This window comes from Embiotoca jacksoni, unplaced genomic scaffold (assembly GCF_022577435.1).
Source record: "Embiotoca jacksoni isolate LCO1_2020_lvr unplaced genomic scaffold, fEmbJac1.0.p SCAF_10, whole genome shotgun sequence".
Classification (NCBI taxonomy): Eukaryota; Metazoa; Chordata; class Actinopteri; family Embiotocidae; genus Embiotoca; species Embiotoca jacksoni.
Window position 1 is genome coordinate 14,643,002 of NW_027185230.1, and position 19,049 is coordinate 14,662,050.

At 41.3% G+C, this 19,049-nt stretch overlaps 1 protein-coding gene across 2 annotated transcripts in view; it reads right to left on the reverse strand.

Annotated features, from left to right (window-relative positions):
- fibcd1b (fibrinogen C domain containing 1b) overlaps positions 1–19,049 on the reverse strand; it is a 101,975-nt gene that overhangs the window by 75,609 nt on the left and 7,317 nt on the right. The window lies entirely within an intron of this gene.

Genomic DNA, 19,049 nt, shown 5'->3' on the forward strand with positions numbered 1-19,049 from the left:
GTGAACGTACGTGAGACTACAGTATGCTCCTGACACTTGTTATGTGACACTGTGCGTTTTAACATCAGCAGCGGTGTAACAAGATTACGTTAAAGCTACATTAATTTTCAACCACTATGGAGCAGAAAAAGATAAAAACGCTCTGGCGGGCGCTCACGTTGGTTTGGCTGAGGTGTCGGTAAACAACTGCCTACTTACACATCGAGCAAACATGTAATGTTGATTTCAATCTGACGAAATGCACGTTCAAAATTCACTCCCTTCTTTTTTTTTTTTTTTACCTCTGTTTTGGCCTCCCGCAGCCCCTGACAACTCTATAGATGCTAACTGCTCAGTTCTCTTCACCAAGTTAGACAGTTTTGCCTGACTACTGTGGTGTTAACTAGGACATTGTGCTGACCACAAATGCAATACTATTGTGATTCTATATGTATTGCAATTCCATGTTACAATTTGTGTTAACTTTTTTAACACGAGACCATGAAAAAAAACATGAATCATACACTTCTAGACACTATGTACGGTATATCACATGACTGTCAGTCCGTCTCTGTTTCACGTCAGCAGCAGTATTGCTATAGGCCCCCTTGGCTCTGTCTTAAAGCCATGCTAACACAAAAAAACCACCAGATTTATGAAGGCTGCACTGTAAAGCTTTCACAGTATATTGGGAAATACAAAGATATTTATCTGGAGGTGATAGGCTTAATCAGCATCGTGGGAACGGATTTGGCAAGGGCTTGGGTGTACCGGATGTTTATTTTAATGGAAAAGTCGCGCACTGTATGCTTTAATAGAGCGCTGTTATTATATTAAGGTAAATACTGTTACAATGAAATGAATTAAAGCAGAACCGTTTGGTGCTTTTATTCTAAAGCGTCTCAGGCTGGAAATGTTGACGCAAGTCTGAAGCTTTCGGTCAACCGACAGCAGGACGACAATAGTGAGCAGTTCGCTGTTAGCACTTAGTGAAAAGTTAAAACCATGACTGGTTAGCGGTGCTTTTTACGGACGACAAGAAACTGGCGACTTACAGCTGCCGTTAGAATTAACTGACTGGTTCATGTTACAATGCTAAAACGCTGACTGGATCCTAGGCGAGCTGGAGCTGCTATCCGTTATTAATCAAGAAATCTTTATACAGGTAGTATACAATACGTTGTATTTGTGTGGGCTTTAACAAAAAAGTAAGAGTTCAAAGGCTCCTAAAAGAGTCTTGGATCTGTATAGTTGGATATCGGTTGGCCAGATCACGTTTCAGTCTTTTTTATTCAATATTGATATCAAACAATTTCAGCTTTCACTGCATGAAACGGCACATGGTGAGGGAGAGTTTCTGCGTATGCAGTTCACACCGTCGTCGTTATGATGGCTGACCAATACTTCACCCCGTCGCTCTAAGCATTCTCTTCCAATGTGCAACACGGCAGAGGAATAAAAGAAGGCAGCAAGAGAAAGAGAGGCGGAAAAAAAAACAAGTTAAGGGTGGTGGGTGGTTAGCGGGAAGGGGGGGGGGGCGGGGGTGTGTGTGTGTGTGGGGGGGGCAGTTCAGAGAGGTGTGCTGAATTCTGATGAGCAGCCTTAGGGTCAGCGATAGAAACCTATGTCTGTTCTGCCTAAAACATTGCAGCTGTCTGCGCTCTCAGTACACAGAGGAGCTTCACAGCTACGTCGCTAAATAAACACAGACTCCACAGTGATGCGGCTAAACAAACTAACAAGTCAATGACACCCTGGAGTAAACTGGAATGAATTTGTACATCTTAAAAACCCAGTAATAGAAAAATGTTTTTATGCTGCTACACGAGGACACAAATTTGCATGCGCACCAACACAGATCTGGACACAGAGTATACTCCCGCTTTGTTGCAAGAAGGCAAACACACTGAAGAAAAACACACACAAAAAAAAAGTCCCCCATACTCGTGTGTGAACACATGCACACAGAACAAAGGTTGCGTGGGGTTGCAGCTGCGGATCCCTGACACTCTGCCTTCCCATTACACTGAACAGCATGTATCAGAGCTTTAGTTTGTTCATCCCCCTGCCTGCTAATGCTCACATTGGGGTTCTTTGCTGCCTTCGCACACAAACACAGACACACACACACGCACGACTGTGACACACCAATATCTGTGGGGCTTCTTGTTGGCAGTGGTCCCGGTGTGGGCATGACTGCTCGGCAGTGTTTGTCTAGTCCTAATCTGACTCCACAAGCTCCACCAGTGGAGAGGATTTACACTTAATAGGATATTTGGCCTTTTTATTGGTCGGACCTTACACACAAAATCCTATCTGATGAGGCGCGTCTGAAACGACAGGAAGGGCTCAGACTTATCCGGGGTGTGACTGACTGTGTGCGTGCGCGCTTTTGGAATGAGTGTACTCAGGTGTTTTCACGAGTGCATGTGCGGAAATAAATATTTAAGGCAAGAATAGCAGGTCCATCAAAGAATATTTGGATTGTTCGAATGTGTTGTTCTTGGCTCACTTTGCAGAATGCTTCTACGTGAGATTTTGTGTTTGTGTGTGTGTGTGTGTGTGTGTGTGTATGTGTGTGTGTGTGTGTGTGTCAGACAGGGACTTTAGCAAGGTGTGTTTAAGCCTACTACTCGCTAAGCCGACGGAGTGGAAGAGGCTTTGCATATATTCACTTGTGGGCTTACTAATCATTTAACGGGACTTGCAGACTGCTAAATGAGGGGACTGAGATTGACAGAATCGTGGAAAAAGGAAAGGAAAAGGTTGTGTGCAAAGTAGTATAAAAAAAGTGCAAGGATATTTTGTCATAGGTGTGAAGGCCCTTACAGTTCGTCAGTGTTTCATACAGGATATTATCTTGTTAAGTGTGCATCGATACAGCTATGGCCTCTAAAAGCCCCAACAGAATAGAAGGTTTAACAGCGAGTAAATGAGTTAATAAAGCCGTTCAGATTAAAAGTAAATCATGTTTAAATTCACAAGTCAAGGGAACATTTTTCGGAACCTGGTATTGCATTAACTAAATTATATTACCCAAATCAAGTATGTTAATGAGTAATTTTCCAAACCCAAGAGAAACCTCACATTAAAAAGGGATAATTAGCATACAGTACAATCATTCTACATGTGTAGTGATATCATTTAGATGGAAATGCATGAACAAAATTTCAAGTTGGGAAAACTGCAGTGGAGGACTTCAAAGCAAACAAAAATATCATGGCTATTTGAAAGTGAGTGCTAATGATAATGTTCGTTGAATTTTACAATTCACACTGGATCGCACAGACAAAATTATAACCTTCACAGCCTCCATCATGAAACAAAATAAGACAACCAGTGACAAAGATTGTGCATGGACTGCTGAATATGATGAGAGAGTTGTTTACTTGTGCCTATATTCTGTTCTGCAGACCACTGAGATTTGAGTCTGGATATTTTAGAGGACACTGCCGTTGTGGATGCGCTGGCCGGCACAGCAGCTTTTACAGACTTCAAAGGAAATATTCTCCTTATAGCTGATGGCTGTTAACAGTGCTGGACAATTTTTTTTTTTTTTTTTTTGATTACTTGGCCACTGGCACAAAAATAATGATTTGTACAGGCCACCAAGAGGGACACTGTGTTTTGGTAACAGTACTTTAAGTACATGCGGTAATGGGGCAAATAACGGCAAGATCCATACTGGTCTATTTTTCTTGCCTTCAGTCCAAGTTATATTTACTCTAATCATCAGTTGCTTTATGTCTTACCAGAGTGAATACCTCGAAAAATGCTGTCCACAAGTGTTTTCATGAGGCTGTTTTGTCGGTTTGCACTTCCAAAAAGCATTTCCTCTCCTTTGCTGATTGGTTGCATCTGCTCTGAGATTAGCTATTTCAGACAAAACAACAGCATTCTTCTGACACCTTATGGAGATTGCCCTCTGGCCAGAGAAAAACAAACACATCTATACACGTCACAATTAGAGCAGACAGGAAGTTCGGAGATGTACATCGGAGAGGAAAGCAAGTCGGTTGACGCTTGCTACCTTTTGTGTTGTGTACTTCAGTGTACTACTGTTCTAAATACAGAATTCTATGTTAGTGTATAATAATGTAAACAAATTAAGAGAATTGATGCATGAAGTGTCACTATATTTGTATTACACCTGGGGCTCCACTGGCTGAAAATAGTCAGGGAAAAGAACACATGCCATCCCACTTATTTTAACCTAAAGCACCTGTGTGTGTATCTGAATGCCCTACGTGGAGGTGTGTCCTTGTGCAACTATAATGCACAAACTGTCCTTTCAGGAAACACAAATCAGCTGCATCAGCTAGAAATGAATGCATGCAAACATCGAGAGAGAAATGCTCTTCACCTTCAAAATAAGATAGCACGCAGAGAAAAGGAGGAGGGAGGAGAGGCCTGCAGCAGACCAAGGGGGGATGAGTTCAATCCTAAGAGACAAATCACCCGCTCTACCCTCCACTGCTTGTCCTTGGAGTTCACACTGCAATCGGCCACACACAGATAGTGAATCTGTCACCGACTGCCCTGGGAAGCACGCACGCGCTGGAATGCAAAAAACATATCGCCGCAGCAGCTATTATAAAGCACACAATCGCTGTGAGGTCAGGCCGCCTTCTTTGTAAGCATGAAGTGAAACGGCAAGATTGAGCGAGGGCTTTGAATTTCATACGGCTTGTATTGTTACCTCTTTTCACCCAGGACACGGACGGTTGGAGTCCACGCTTGCTTGTGCTCTCCTACTTGTGAATGTTCATTTATTAGTCCATGTCGACATTTTAAAAGTCCAACCTACAATCCTTAGAACTTTTTTTAAAAAAAAGTCTTTAATTTCCCTTTTCCTTTTCTGCTCTTTCATCCCCAGCCATCTGCAGACAGAAGTCTCTGTTCTTTCTTAATTTCCTGTTCCATTTTACTGATTCTTTTTCTCATTCCTCACATATTTAGAAACATATAAATAGAGTTTTTTTTTTTCCCTATTCTGCCTTCTTAGTAAATTGGGCTAAGAGAGGAACTGGTGTTCCCACGGTGGTATAGGGGCCCATTGAGAACATTGAGACCACAAAAAAAACGCCAATTTGTCTCGAGTTGAAATTAAACTTTAATGCCCTTGATGCGGGTCAAATAAGGAGGATTTGAATATGACTGCATACAACGTCAAAGACAGAACACTCAGGAGCATATACATGAATACACATCTAGTGGGGGTTATTCTAATGGAGATTATAAATGCAAAAACAACACTTCTGTGACAGCGAAAACATTCTTATTGTACTGCAAGTGTCCTTAAGAACAGAGTGGCCACCTTGCTCGTTCTGCTTTCATGTCTTTAAAGACTGCCTATGAATGCAAATATAGCCGATGGCTTCTCAGACTAGATTCTGCTTCGACACACACAAACAAGAGTCTTTCAAAATCAAAATCATTGTCTGAGGATCCCCCTCATTCTTCCATAAAATAATGAGGTGGTAATTATGATGCTATTCGCTTTACCTTTGTCAGGAATAATCAAGATGACTCTCATCAAGGACTCCTCACATCTTATCTCACAGGCATACATGTCTTTCTACCTCCTTTGGAGCCCCACTTCAATTTTTCCTTTTTGAAATTGCAGGCCACTTACGGTCGTGATTGCAGCTGCAACCACAGTTAAGTGCACTCGCACAATCACGCCAGCACCGGATTTACACATACCTCGACACGCGAGACACATTTCCACACACCTTCATGTGCTGCGCACACACACACACACACACACACACACACACACACACACACACACACACACGCACGCACGCACGTACGCACACACACACAAACCCACCATTAAGAGGTAAGATGGATCTCCGCCCAACAGCCTTGCTATTTTAATCGCGGCGTGATGAGAAGGCAGACACCAAATGAAGAGCTGCCGCTCCCTTAATGTATACATTTGCATACATCGTGCACAAACCATACAGGGGCTCATAAATAATACATCCATGTTATGGATACTGGTGTCTGGACTTGACGGTACAGCTAGAATGACTTATGGCTGGAGCTCAAATGGCTCTTCAGGGTGCCTGAACATGTGTGTGTTTGCATCTCTATCTGTCGGTTTGTGTCCATCTATCTCTTTGGGTATGTCTGTTTCTGTGACTGTGTTTGTATGCAGGGGGATATCCTACATCTTGATGATTTGACCTTGGCAAAGAGATCAAATTTTGATGCTGATGGTGCGAGACAAATGTGGCGTTTGCTGCTTTACTCACTGTGTTTACGGATATGCGAGTGCATGCATGTGTGTGGGTTTGACTGTGTAGTGCTTCATTTGTATAAAAAAATGGTATGTATTTGTATCTACGTGTGTATGTGTGTGTGTGTGTGCGCACATGTGTGGCACTGCGTGAGAAAAGAATGTGTTGGTTGAGTGCTATCGGGTGGAAAGTGCTGCCTGTTCTCTCTTTCCCTGAGGGGAGGTTAGTGCTGCAGTGGATATTGGGCTTCTAAGGTCACAGGTTTCTATATGAACTGAACTTTTCCTCTCATACACCCAAGTTGTTCCATCAAAAACATACCAAACAGTTCCTTTGACCTATCGAGTTTAATATTTCACCTCTCTATATTTTCTATTTCGAGATTATACAACAAGTAGTTCCGACCCAGAGATCTGATTGGTCAATTGTACATTTGGAACGTGCTCAAATCAGCATAACAGCACACCCTGCTCATCACTAGACAATATCACACAATGGAAATATATTATTGGAATTGAATTGCATATAATATGCAATATAATATTTTTACTTGTTAAAGGTCTTTTAAATGTGACCTATTTGGCTAAATGGGGTCTCTTTTGGTCCTTTTTTTGTCTCTCCGAGCACCCGTATTGTAACACCACAGATAGTCGTGCACTTAAAATCCTAGCGGCAGCTAGCTTGACCAGTTTGTTTTTTACACGACACGGTACTTAAATCTTAAAAATACATGAGTCCATCGCTGTCTTTTTTCAGCAGATATCTTACTTATGACTAGATTGAGCTAGCTGAGCAGTTTTATGTTTCTATGTGATATATTTATTCAGTTTGAGAAACGATTTCTAGATTGCAATAAAACGGACTACAAATCACCTCCGTTGCTAAGTCGTTGCTAAGGGTCGGCCTACTTCCTGGAGTATTGAAAATTGCATATATTACATAAGAGCCTGCTGATGCGACTGATTGTTTTCCATGTTCTTAATCACATGCCAGATATTGCAGTGGAAACGGAGATCGCACCATCAAAAAGTTTTTTTTATTTATGTCGGTAACTTGTTGTATAATCACAATATTACACAAGAGGGTGTGCTTTAACGTCATCATGGGCACGCTTACAGGCACCTCGGTCCTGACCGAGTCACTGTCGTGCCCATAATGACGTTAAAGCACACAACAGGGTGAGGACATTACAGCAAGGCCTGTTCAGGAAGGTCAATGCCAAACTATTATTTCTTAAATTCTTAAACAGACTTTTTCTCTTTGAAAGTGACTGTGGGACTACTTTTCCAACCACAGTGAAAGTTAGGAGTTAGAAAGGAACGCAGGATGCCAACAGTGTAGTACTACTACTGGCACCTCTCATAAATACAAAAGCAATTTTCTCAATAGGGCCTTCACTTTAATGGACGCATTCTAAATTTCTGTGCACAATAACCCTTCAGAAGCTCTGGGCAATGAGTGCAGCACATACTGCAAAAGGGGGGATATGCGTGCATCATGAAGGGGCCTCTTGATGTAGAGTGTGGGGGTTTTGATCGCTGAATTTTCAAGGGTGAGTATCAGTCACAGGGAAATGTTTGTGTAATTGTGTAACTTGTTGAGAATGACACCGTTTCAATCCCACTGAGGCTGGATGTTTTGAAATCATGAAAGGACAGCGTTGAAGGATATTGTTCTTTCCTCCCATATAATCTATTTTTCATCTTCAAGATGTGCCTATTATAGTGAAGGCTACTGTGTTATTTCCATAACCGAAATGTGTGTTCATGTAGAATGAGAAAAAGAAAACATTAATGTATCATGGTCAGAAAGCAAAGCCTTTGTCCCTGTGGGAAACAAGGTTATTTTGCTGTGCGAACGTGGACACCCTCTACCTCAATGAGAAACATTGAAAACCTTCTTCCCAGAAGCTGTATCTTATAAGCCTGGTTCCTCCCTTCTTCAGAAGTCTATATTAACACAGAGAGTATCATTAGGACCGAGAGGTGTCGACTGTCTCTTATCACATAGCCTCTGGATATAGATGCGTTCAGTTTTGATGATTGCCCAATCGGGAATATGAGAAGGTGTAGCATGAGGGATGTTTTTGTCCAACACCCGACATATTTCAAATTTGTTCTTTACTTCTCTGCAATTCAAAGACAAAATCTGCTTTGTGAATTATGAGTTTTGGTATTCTGTGTATCGATGTTTAGTTCCAACAAGCCTGAAAGTTGTAGTTATTTAACTGAATGAATCATCTGCTATTTTCAGGGTCATTTCACTACCTTTACTTTAAAGCGCATAACTTGGTCATTGTCAGGGCAAACCATTCATGCCATATCTTGTTTTTTTCAAGACAGTTTTGGCTATCTAAATCTTTCATCATTGGATTTGATAATACTGACAGATTTTTCATTTTAGCCTTAAAATTAAGGGGGGGGGGGATTATTCTTATGAAATTCTTGTGCTTTTGCATTTATCTCACCAGATAATATTGTCAATAGAAATTACTTTTAATAATTGTGTGGAGGAGATTGTCTAGAATCTGGCAATATCTGAGCCTTGTTTGTGGTACAATATGCATGTATCGGGTTCTAAGGGTTTACGTTATTGATGGCTGATTCAAGAAGAAAAGAAACCACTTCAACAACAGAAATATGTAAAAGAGTGGTCCAAATACTGCAACAACACTGACTAACTACCATGTAAAAACTTCACATGGTAGAAGCATGCATGAGCAATTAGTCAAAACAACAAGATGAGTACAAAATCTAATGTGGCTGGACCATGTATAAAACACTCGAGGGCTTTTCCTTTAAAATGGACACAGGAAATTGCCATATTTGGTCAAATGATAGTGTAAGTTTATGACTCAGTCATTCAGTCACACAGTCAGTGATAGACATTCACATTTATAGGACTGGCCCTGCTGTTGCAGTCCATACAAAAACAGATAGGACATTATGCATAAAACACTGCTACCACCACTGCAACAAATAAATAAATAAACGATAGCTGCAAGCACCTAGAGTATGCAGTGCTTTCCATTCCGTGAGGAAAGCTATGAAATCATCTCAGTGGAAATCATTACTGTCGAAAAGAGTGTGAAATGAAGTACCTGGTAAGATACGAGAGTCATGTTTGATTTAAAAAGTATTTTACAGTCCTTTCTTTATCTTTCTTTTTGGCTTACACAAACTGACAACAAAGTGTTAATAAACTATTGATAATATGCTGCCCATATGTGATGAAAACAACAAAGCTTTTCATAAACTAAACAAACATCTAATTGATATACCTGCCAATTTTGGTATCATCCCGACCTTTAGTTCATGAGATGATTTCCCCTAAAGGTGAATTTGAACAGTTTTGGAGGCTAAAACTTCCCCTTGTTTGGATGCATGGTTCACATTTGCCCAACATGGGCTGAAATACCATTATACTCTCATACAGTTACATTATCCAGAAGTACTTTCATGCTTCATACACCAGAACTTCTTTTTCATTTAATGGACAAGGAGAAAATCTGTAACTTATTTTGAAAAGCTGTCACATTAATAGTTGCTGAAGGGAGCGTTTATGCAATCCACATTGTAACCAAGTATAAAGCTCTGTGCTTTACTTTCACGACTATAGTCCAAATCAGAAAAGAGCTGTGATAGCTTTAGCTGGTGGAGAACAAGAGAAGTGCACCAGACACGTGTAAAATGGAGGAACACTTTGTTCTGAAAGATCTAAAGTCGCCAGTCTGAATGTTTGGGACTCAGGAGCTGACAAATATTAGAAAAAACAAACAAACTGTGGCTTGGTTTGTCAACTGTCTTATTTTACCTTGAATGAAATATGACTATGTCAAAAAAGAAAGTAATCTAAATGAACACTCAGGAGAAGGTGAGGGCTAAATTAAAGTCGAGTGACTGCATAAAGGTAACAAATGACTGTGGTTAGCTAGTGCTAAACATCAGTCATTCACTTTTACTGAACTAGAAATATATAATCACTCAAACTCATCTGATCTCTGACGGGTTTTTCTTTGTCGCAGTGGTTCTTAAGTGAGAGGATAAAAATAGATATATATTACCTAATTGACTCACATCAGAAAAACATCAGTTGAGCAGCAACGCAATATGAATCCTAATTTGACTTTCTATAGATTACACTGGTCTGCAACCAGTAGCTTGTAGCTTCCCACTCATTTCTGAGTAAATCGCCACCCGTTACGAGCAGCTAGTGGAAGGGGGTCCCAATCGATGATGAAACACTGGATTTTCCTGGTTAAACCTAATATTAGCTTTACTTGACCCTTTACAAACCAGCTGGGCCGCACAGGAGTTGCGTGCACTGCAGTATGCATTTAGGGAACATCTGTGTAACTGCAGATACAGAAAATAACCCCCCTCCCCCTCCTTCAATTTAAAACTTAAAGAAATGCATACAGAAAAAAAGCACTCAAATGCTGTTGAATTCAAGATGTTGTGATACAAAATATGTGTGAAGAGTATCAGCTGGTTTGGGTGGAGCTCAGCTATGTGTATAAATGTTACTGAACATGAGTAGCTCTCGGGCACTTTCATTTTGTCAAAGTAGCTCTCAGGGAGAAAAAAGTTGGACATCCCCGGATTACACAATAATAACACAATAATAGAATCAAGATGGAAACAGACATGATTTGTGTTGTTCCACTGAGTTAGGTTTCTGATTGGAAATCAATGTGCTGTCAAACTTTTCAGATCATAAAACTGCATTCGTTTTATTTTGACTAATTTCATCAACACATTTCCCTCAAAGCACAAGCAAATCCGTACATTGCCATTTCTGAGTCACAAAGCAGCGGCGAGCAGTGATGGCATGCTTATATGTTTTTGGCCCTTTACTTGAAACGTGTGTAAACTTTCAAAACTAACACGCACAGGAATTTAATTAATGCGGTTCTCTGCCGACAATTCCTCTGGAGTTACGAGATTAAACCACTTCATTAGCGTCTGGGGAGACAACAGGCGAGAGATGAGACCGGCAGAGCTCGGGGAGAAAGGAATGGGGAGACGGAGAAAAGAGTAAGAGTCTGCTTTGTGAGTGTTTGAAAGAGCCACTTTCAAGGCAGTAATTATGACGCAGAAAGAATGTAATTATTTTCCCAGAATGCCAGAGGGTTCCAAGTGCCTTCCTAATAGTGATGGGTGACAATCTAATAGACCACAGATATAAGTAGCGCACGAGGCTTAATTGGTGTTTAAACGTAAGTGGCTTGTCTGAACACATCCCGGCTCTTTCCTAAACGTGTCAGCTGCGCCTCCACCTTATGATCCCGCCTGGCATGATGTGACAAATTTGATCAGAGAAGAGCAGTGTCACTGTGCATCTCATGCAGTTTGACAGCTCGCAGTAATAAACCCGAGGTAATGTGGAATGTTTTAAAAACGGATTAGCCCACTGTCACGTTTCGCGCTTCCCCAGAGATCTTCAAACTTTTTTTTTTTATACCAGATTCACAATTAGATGCAGAGACTCCGTGTTTTGTTGCAGATGGCAGCACGTGTGTACAGTATGAAAATAAGTCAAACTTGGTAGAAGGATCACGGTAAATGGCAAGAGTCACAGCTGTTTTACTTGATAGTATTCGGATGAATACAAAACAGTGATTTTTAGTATTCCTGCTTTAAATGGAGCAAAACGGAAGGCGATATCACCCTAAATGACTTTTCTCACGGGGGGTTAAAGTGACAAAACAAATGACCTACTATAATGGATAAACCACTTTGCACCTTGTTGCTGCTTTTTCCGGTGTACTGGTGTGAACAGGGCTTATGGGAAATGAAGCATTCTCTGTATGACTCCCGCGAGATAACTTGCAACGATGAGTTAAAATGTCTGGACTCCTAATGGAAGGATTGGAATAATGGGAACAAACCACAAAAGTTTTTTCTTCTTGAGCCTCTGTCAGCTCACATTTACACTCTCCACTTGCATAGTCATTTCTGTTCCCCACTACTCTGCAAAAAAAAATATCGATTCGAGAAGTTTAGTAGTCTGATTGAAATCATAAATCTATTTGATTCATTCTCAGATTTTTATTTTGTAGGATCCATTTTTGAAAAAATAGAAGCTCAATACCCTCGCTACAGAATGACATTCAGCATAAGCCACTGCAACAAAGTGGTGTGTAGCTGGTAGCATCAGATCTCGAAGAAAATCTGCTTAGAGGCGGGTTGAGTGACTGCGGCCCATGTGACAAGCGGGCTGAACTTTATTCGAATAAATGGTGTAGGCATGTTGCAATTCCTCCCCCCGCCTCTCCCCCAACCCCAACCCCCTCCCTCTCCAATACTCTGATCAGCATTTGACCCGGGGCCCGGCTCACAGCCAACTTCTAATTGTGACAAGGCACATATGGTAGATAATTATTCTGAATAATCTGTTGCCATGGCGATGCCTGACCCCGATAGCTGTTGATGCACCCTCTTCATGTCCGGCTCTGTGGTTAGAGGCAGTTTTCGCCTCTTTACCCTCCTAAAGTGCTGGGGATTAGAGATGTACATTATCACTTTAATCTCCTCTTTAACCCCTTCCATCAGCCTCGCAGCCTCCGCGCATAGAGAGTGCGGGGGGCTAAGGGGGGTGGCAGCATATGGTCACAAACACACGTATGTTTTCCAGCGCTCTTGTAATTTATGAAAGCCCAATATAAACATGATATTTCATTCTCGTCATAGTGCAGCCCTATCTCAGTAATCCACTTCAATCCTCATCTCCATCAGATCCCTTTCGTGTCTCTAAGTGTATGCCCGTGATATAAATACACCAAGCCCGCTATTGAGCTCTGACTTACTCTGTCTCTCCCTCAGACAGCCATATTTCATAAAATGGATAAACAAGCCTTTCACTCTGGAGGTGCATAAAATAGCAAACAAAACTTAACATGATGATGCATCCCCTCCAGATTACCCACCGCCCCCCCAACACACACATGCACGCACACACAAACACCCCTAACTCAGCTGTGCGAGCATGAAATATGAAATTGCTCTGAGTCATAATTGAGTAGCAACCGCAGGATAATTTGTTTTGAGTTTTAAAAAAATATTGAGATTGAATGTGACTCAAATCAGTAACAACAGTTACAAAGCCTTTACTAAATGTGTTACGTTGATATTACGACTTTAATATTGCTATAATTTTGTTGAGAAAACTGGAAAGACTTTTTTTTTTTTTAAAAAAAGACAGATTTTAAAGAGTCTAATTAAGTTTTAAATGGATTATACACACAAACACTGTACGAGACAGGAATGTTCCAAAGAAAAAAAAATACCGAGGAGACGTTTTAAGCTTGTTCGTTTATTGATAGCGTCTGGTATGGATCTAATCCACCGCCCTCTCCGTGACCTCTGACCCGTCTCACTACGGGCTGACAGCAGCTGTCACGTCCCACATAACGCAGCAAACACATCACAGTCATCTAAAAATATAAAACACGCTATCATCATTTTTTTCTCTCTGGCCGGGTGACTGACAGCGTTTGACCCCCGAGGTGAACGACGTGAGACTAACACAACAAAGGTCAGCACGCCAAAACCCCTCCTCTTCGCTCGCTCCTCCCTCTAACCTCTCATCCCGAACCTGTCACCGTCCCGTCACCCCCCTTCCCCCCCCCCTCCCACGTCCACTCCCCCTCCACCTCCTGCCCCTCAATGCGAAAGAGTTTCTCTCTTCATCTTCAACACATTTGCAATAAATCAATGTGAGCCGAGGGGCTGCAGAAATAGTGTGAGTCTGATTGATTTCTTATGTTCGCACATTACAGACGCCTATGAGGAGCCTGCCAGATTCCATTCTCCAAGTGAGGGAGGCGGCGGGAGACAGAAAATAAGTTTAACGTGTGGCGCAGATTAGAGAGACGCTGTATGTGCCAAAACAAAGCTGCAGAACAATTTCCAAGATTTGTCGGCGATTATGTGACAATTACTGTTTCCATCGAGTCACAAATTCTGTGTTGTCAAAAACAAAACAAGAGGCAGCATCAGTTTTAGTCGTCACTTCTTCTGCTTGTTTTTTTTCTTCAAATCGTACTAAAATCACTGGACATCAAACTGTTTTCTTTGGTTGTTGTTTTTTTTGGTCAAATAAAATCTCATCCTCTGTAGTCCATCTCTTGCAAACTCCATCTATTAGTCATTGCATCTGTAAGGAAGATTTGACGACATGTGGCAGACAAATGGGCTCAGACACTGTGCTGTGCTGGCAGGCTTTATAAAGGCTTTTTACAATACCAGGCTAACTTATTCTGGAAGTACATGTACCTGATTGTCTGACAGCTTAGCCAGAAAAATGTCCATTTAAGATTTCCAAAGCAAAGTACAGATGAAAGTGGGGGGGTGTCCTGTAAAAAAAGAAACTTTACTAAGCTGTAGTTTAACTAATCCTCTTACATATCATCCGTGATAGTCAATATTTAATTTAACCCAAATGAAACAATAACCCCAGAAGTCACAGATGGAGAAGAGATAATGTGTCTGAAAGAGAACACAAAGATAGTTGGCCTGTTTTCCATATTGATCATTTTTTCAATTTTCTTTTTTTAAATCAAGAATTGGGCTCCATTTGACCTTTAAGGTGTTTTCACATGGTCCTCTTTAAACAAGCCAAACTCAGTCCCCTTTAAGTGAACCGCCAGAAAAGGGAGTCAGTTCTTTTTGAGTTGACATTGTGAGGTCATTTAAAAGAGGACTCATTTCTCTTTCTGGTCCACTTCAGCTCTGATGGGGCCCCCGGTGTTCAACAGCACCACAAATTGTAGTATCAAAAATAACAACACAAATATATCACCACCCCCGACCGAACTCCCTAGAGGGATAAAGTATGACGATAAAAGGCAAAGTGAGCCCGGGCTAGACTAAAGACCGAAAAGCCAGTTGCTCCGAGTTCAGTTCACTTCAGAGTGGTCTGACTTTGCTTGGAGTGTTCACATATGCGCAAAAAATGCTGACTAATTGGTCCGAGTTTGTTTCCAGGGCTGAAAGGGACCAAGTCTGAAAACACCCTGAGTGACTGAACACTGTTTTGTTTGGGCCATACATAGAGCGAGTCCTTAGATAAAATAACAATCACTCAAATACAACAACATATCGTACGTTCAGGCAGCCAGCAATTGGGAAAGTTACCGTTTTTTTAACGCTCTCAACAAGGAGGCGGAACTGACAAAAAGTTCCCAAACTGACAACATGGCAGGCCCGAGAAAAATTTGCTCTATTTCTTCTGTCAGAGTACAGGAAAGTGAAAAACATCATCATCTATATAAACCAACACATGGATGAAATGGAGTTCAAGAAAGTCAATATTATAAAACGTCTACACGTTTTGTTTTATCGCCGCTGTTAACATGTCAACTATTTCTAGTTCGACGGCATTCAGGTGTAATTTCCCAACAAGGAGGTTGGGATTTTTCAACTTCCTAGTTGCATATTAACGCATATTATTAAACATCCCTCTGACTCTGATGTAAAAAAAGAAAAAAAAAAAAGAAAAAAAAGAAGGATATATTCATACTGTTTGATGACCAAGTAGTTTTTACATAACTGACACGTTCAACTGTCGCGACCAAACTTCAGATGTGTACACTTTGCGGTCGCTTTTTCGGTAATGTACCACATTAACTGAGGAGCGAGCGCATGTGTGTCTGGTTTCATGTGTCTGCTCGCACAGAGGTATCTGTATGAGAGAGTGTTTGTTTCTCTGAGGAATATGTCCCGTTCTCCACGCTGCCAAGTTCCACGACATCAGCAGAAACTACTGGTATGCAGTACTCAACATTTCCATATCCAATCTCATTCAGACTTATGTATTGCAGAGAAGTGCAGAATTTCACCAGAGGAAACAAGACAGACCGAGTTATAGTAAATATGAGCTTATCTATGCCGCAGCCATCGCACGGGGTAAGAAACTGCCCCTGAATGAGATGCGGGTTGAAACATGGAGAAAACATTATGTTTTCCTTTTCTGCTAATGAAAGCCAAAAGCTAGATGATGTATGACAGAGCCTCTTCCTACAGCTTTGAGGGCTAACAACAACAAAATGTTTCCTCCCGAAAATATAGTAAATCCAGCTTTCAGAGCTGTGTTGGTATTTATTTTTTTTTTCCAACGATGATCATTCTCTTACATTTTTTGACTGATTTAATGTTTGAATCATTTAAAGGGGGGGAGGTTGGAATAACAACAAGCCATGGGAGTGAGACCTACAATCCCCATTTATTCAAATGCGCCACTTTCCCCCAGCACATCTGAATAATGGCACACAGTCTGCCAGATTGAATTTTTGATGATGAATAAATAATGGATGTTAGTGGATAAGTCTGTTAATATATTAGCCATGAGTTTGTCATAACGGTTTAATAGGATAGCGGCAATAAATACATCTCTGCATCTCTTTCTGTCCGTGTAGTTCTGAATATCTTTTATGCATCGTTTTATTTTTTTTATCTCTTTGTTAAAACTATTCTTAATTCGTTTTCGTTTATCATTCTTATATCGCTCTTTTTCAAGCTTTTCTTTTGGAGTTCTTCTCATTCGGCTGATCACAGATGTAAAAACTAATCCATTTTTTGGTTTAAACTGACTGAACATATTGTCAGTGGGAACTGTTTTACAATGCACGAGTGATACTGAAGACATACTTCATTGCTTGCTGTCTGTTATCCTTACAGAGAATGTGACATAAACAGCTGAGATTTTTGGGCCCCATGACAAGATATCCAATTGCGCGGCAACCACCTCACCCATCACAGACTACACCACTACAACAAATATAACACTGTGCAAACATGCATGCCACTTTTTGCATAAAGGGGAATTCAATATTTGATACATAACTGAAACCCTCTTTAAGAAATGTGCCACGGGGCATCTTCTTTCTAAAAATTGTATGGGAAATTCTCTTAACATTAATTACTAACTTAAATTTAAGCTAACCACTTCCATTAAAGTACTCAAACTTCATCATTTACATAATGATATACGTAAGTGGTTGAGGAGTATAAAGTGGAAGTGAAGATGACAAGGCCTAACTTGAAGGTGTTATTTTCACACTCGCTGTCACTTTCATACAGACTGAGTCACTCAACAATTCAAACTGTCCATCCGGTCCAGACTGTAGACTGCGTTTACGTCTCCGCCAGACGTGGCCAGCGGCATTTTGTTTTCGAGTTGTCCCTCTGTGTGTTCTGACGTGATATCGTAGGATCGCCTTGAGGGAATTTCAACAACACAACACCACTCACCTCCTTTCTCAACTGAGAGTCGGGCTTGGTCATCGGTCGGTGTTTGGGGAGACAGAAACAAGCCTGCTGAGCCTGAAGCTATGCTCCCCAAACTAATCCATAGATCAAGAATACCACCTAATAAGAACAACAGGGTTTTTCCCAGCCTTCATCCTTGAAGTCAATTAATGTCGCTATTAACCTTGAGACATCTGATGGTACGTGGCAAATAATGACGCTATTATGTTTCCTCCGTTTGCCTAGGCAAGTCATCAGCAGGCAAATATATGGATCCAGTTTGCTGTGGAAATGACTCCATTTAACTCAGAGGAGAACCAATAATGTGATTTTGGAGAGACTGCCAGGTAAGAGAGAGGTAGCGAGCAAAGCAGCTCAATCAAACGTGCTTCAGCGGTTCAACACGAGATAAAAAAGAGCCCCTCGTGCACTGGCAGTGGAGCAGATGCAACACTCCAGCGTCACTATTTTAGAAATTAGCTGTGGCTCGCTGCCAGATATTCTTCGCATTCCCGCAGTTCTTTGGTGCGATTGTTGGTTTAACTGGTTTATGTTGGGTTATGTTGACTCATCCGCCGCCCCCTCTCCTATAATGTTCATCTGCTCCAGATCCAGTGGCCAGGGTAGCTTGATTAAACTTCTCTATTTATTATAAATTATTGACTGTCTAATTAATCCCCTTATTATTTACTGCTCGCTCTTGCATTCTTAGTCCGATGCGTAACCCGTCACAAAAGGGAACTGCGCTTGTGTGTATGTGTTGTTGTTGTTTTTTTGTCCTTGCATGCATGAGTATTTACAACCTCTGATTAATGATGAGCCCAGGAACAAAAAGAAAAAAAAGTCCATTATGTTATGGGAGGGATGTTCCCTTTTAAAAGCATGCCCCCTAATCTCTGTTTGATCAAGACTTCGGCATCACATGAACAGAGCTCTTTAACTCTTAGATTGAAGTCGCCAGGAGGAAATTGGACACTTATCACCGCCGATATGGAGATAGAGCCCGATCTGTCAGCGGAATGGGCTCGGCTCGTTGTCCATCAAGATGACTGAACTAAGTAACACATGCACACCACTGCGTCCCTCTCATCCCTCACTCCACCACTCTATCTCATTTTCCAGCCTACACTTTTCCCCTTCCCTCTCATCCGCCTCTCACAGGTGATTTCCAATGCATTTTTTTTTAATGATGATTTAGCTGGGAGGTGAATGATAAATTGCAGAGTAGTGTTATTACAGTCTTCCAGAGGAAAATTAAAAATGTTCTTTCTTTTAGAGTGAGTTTTTTTTTTTTTTTTTTCTTCACCACCTTCATGATACTTTCTTCACCACCTTCATGATACTTTCTTCCTGAGCAGATGCAGCACACACACGCAGGATGGGCTGAGTCCCGCAGATGGAAATCTAATGCCTTTAACCTGCCTGGTTTCCCTCTCCGTGACTCACTCTCTCACACTTTTAGCACTTCTATAGTGAAACCCTGCCCATCAGGTCAGTTTGCTGACACATCTGTCAATACATTGCCTTGGGGAGGTAGAGTATAACCTTCCCCTGCGGTACCTTCCCAATGTTC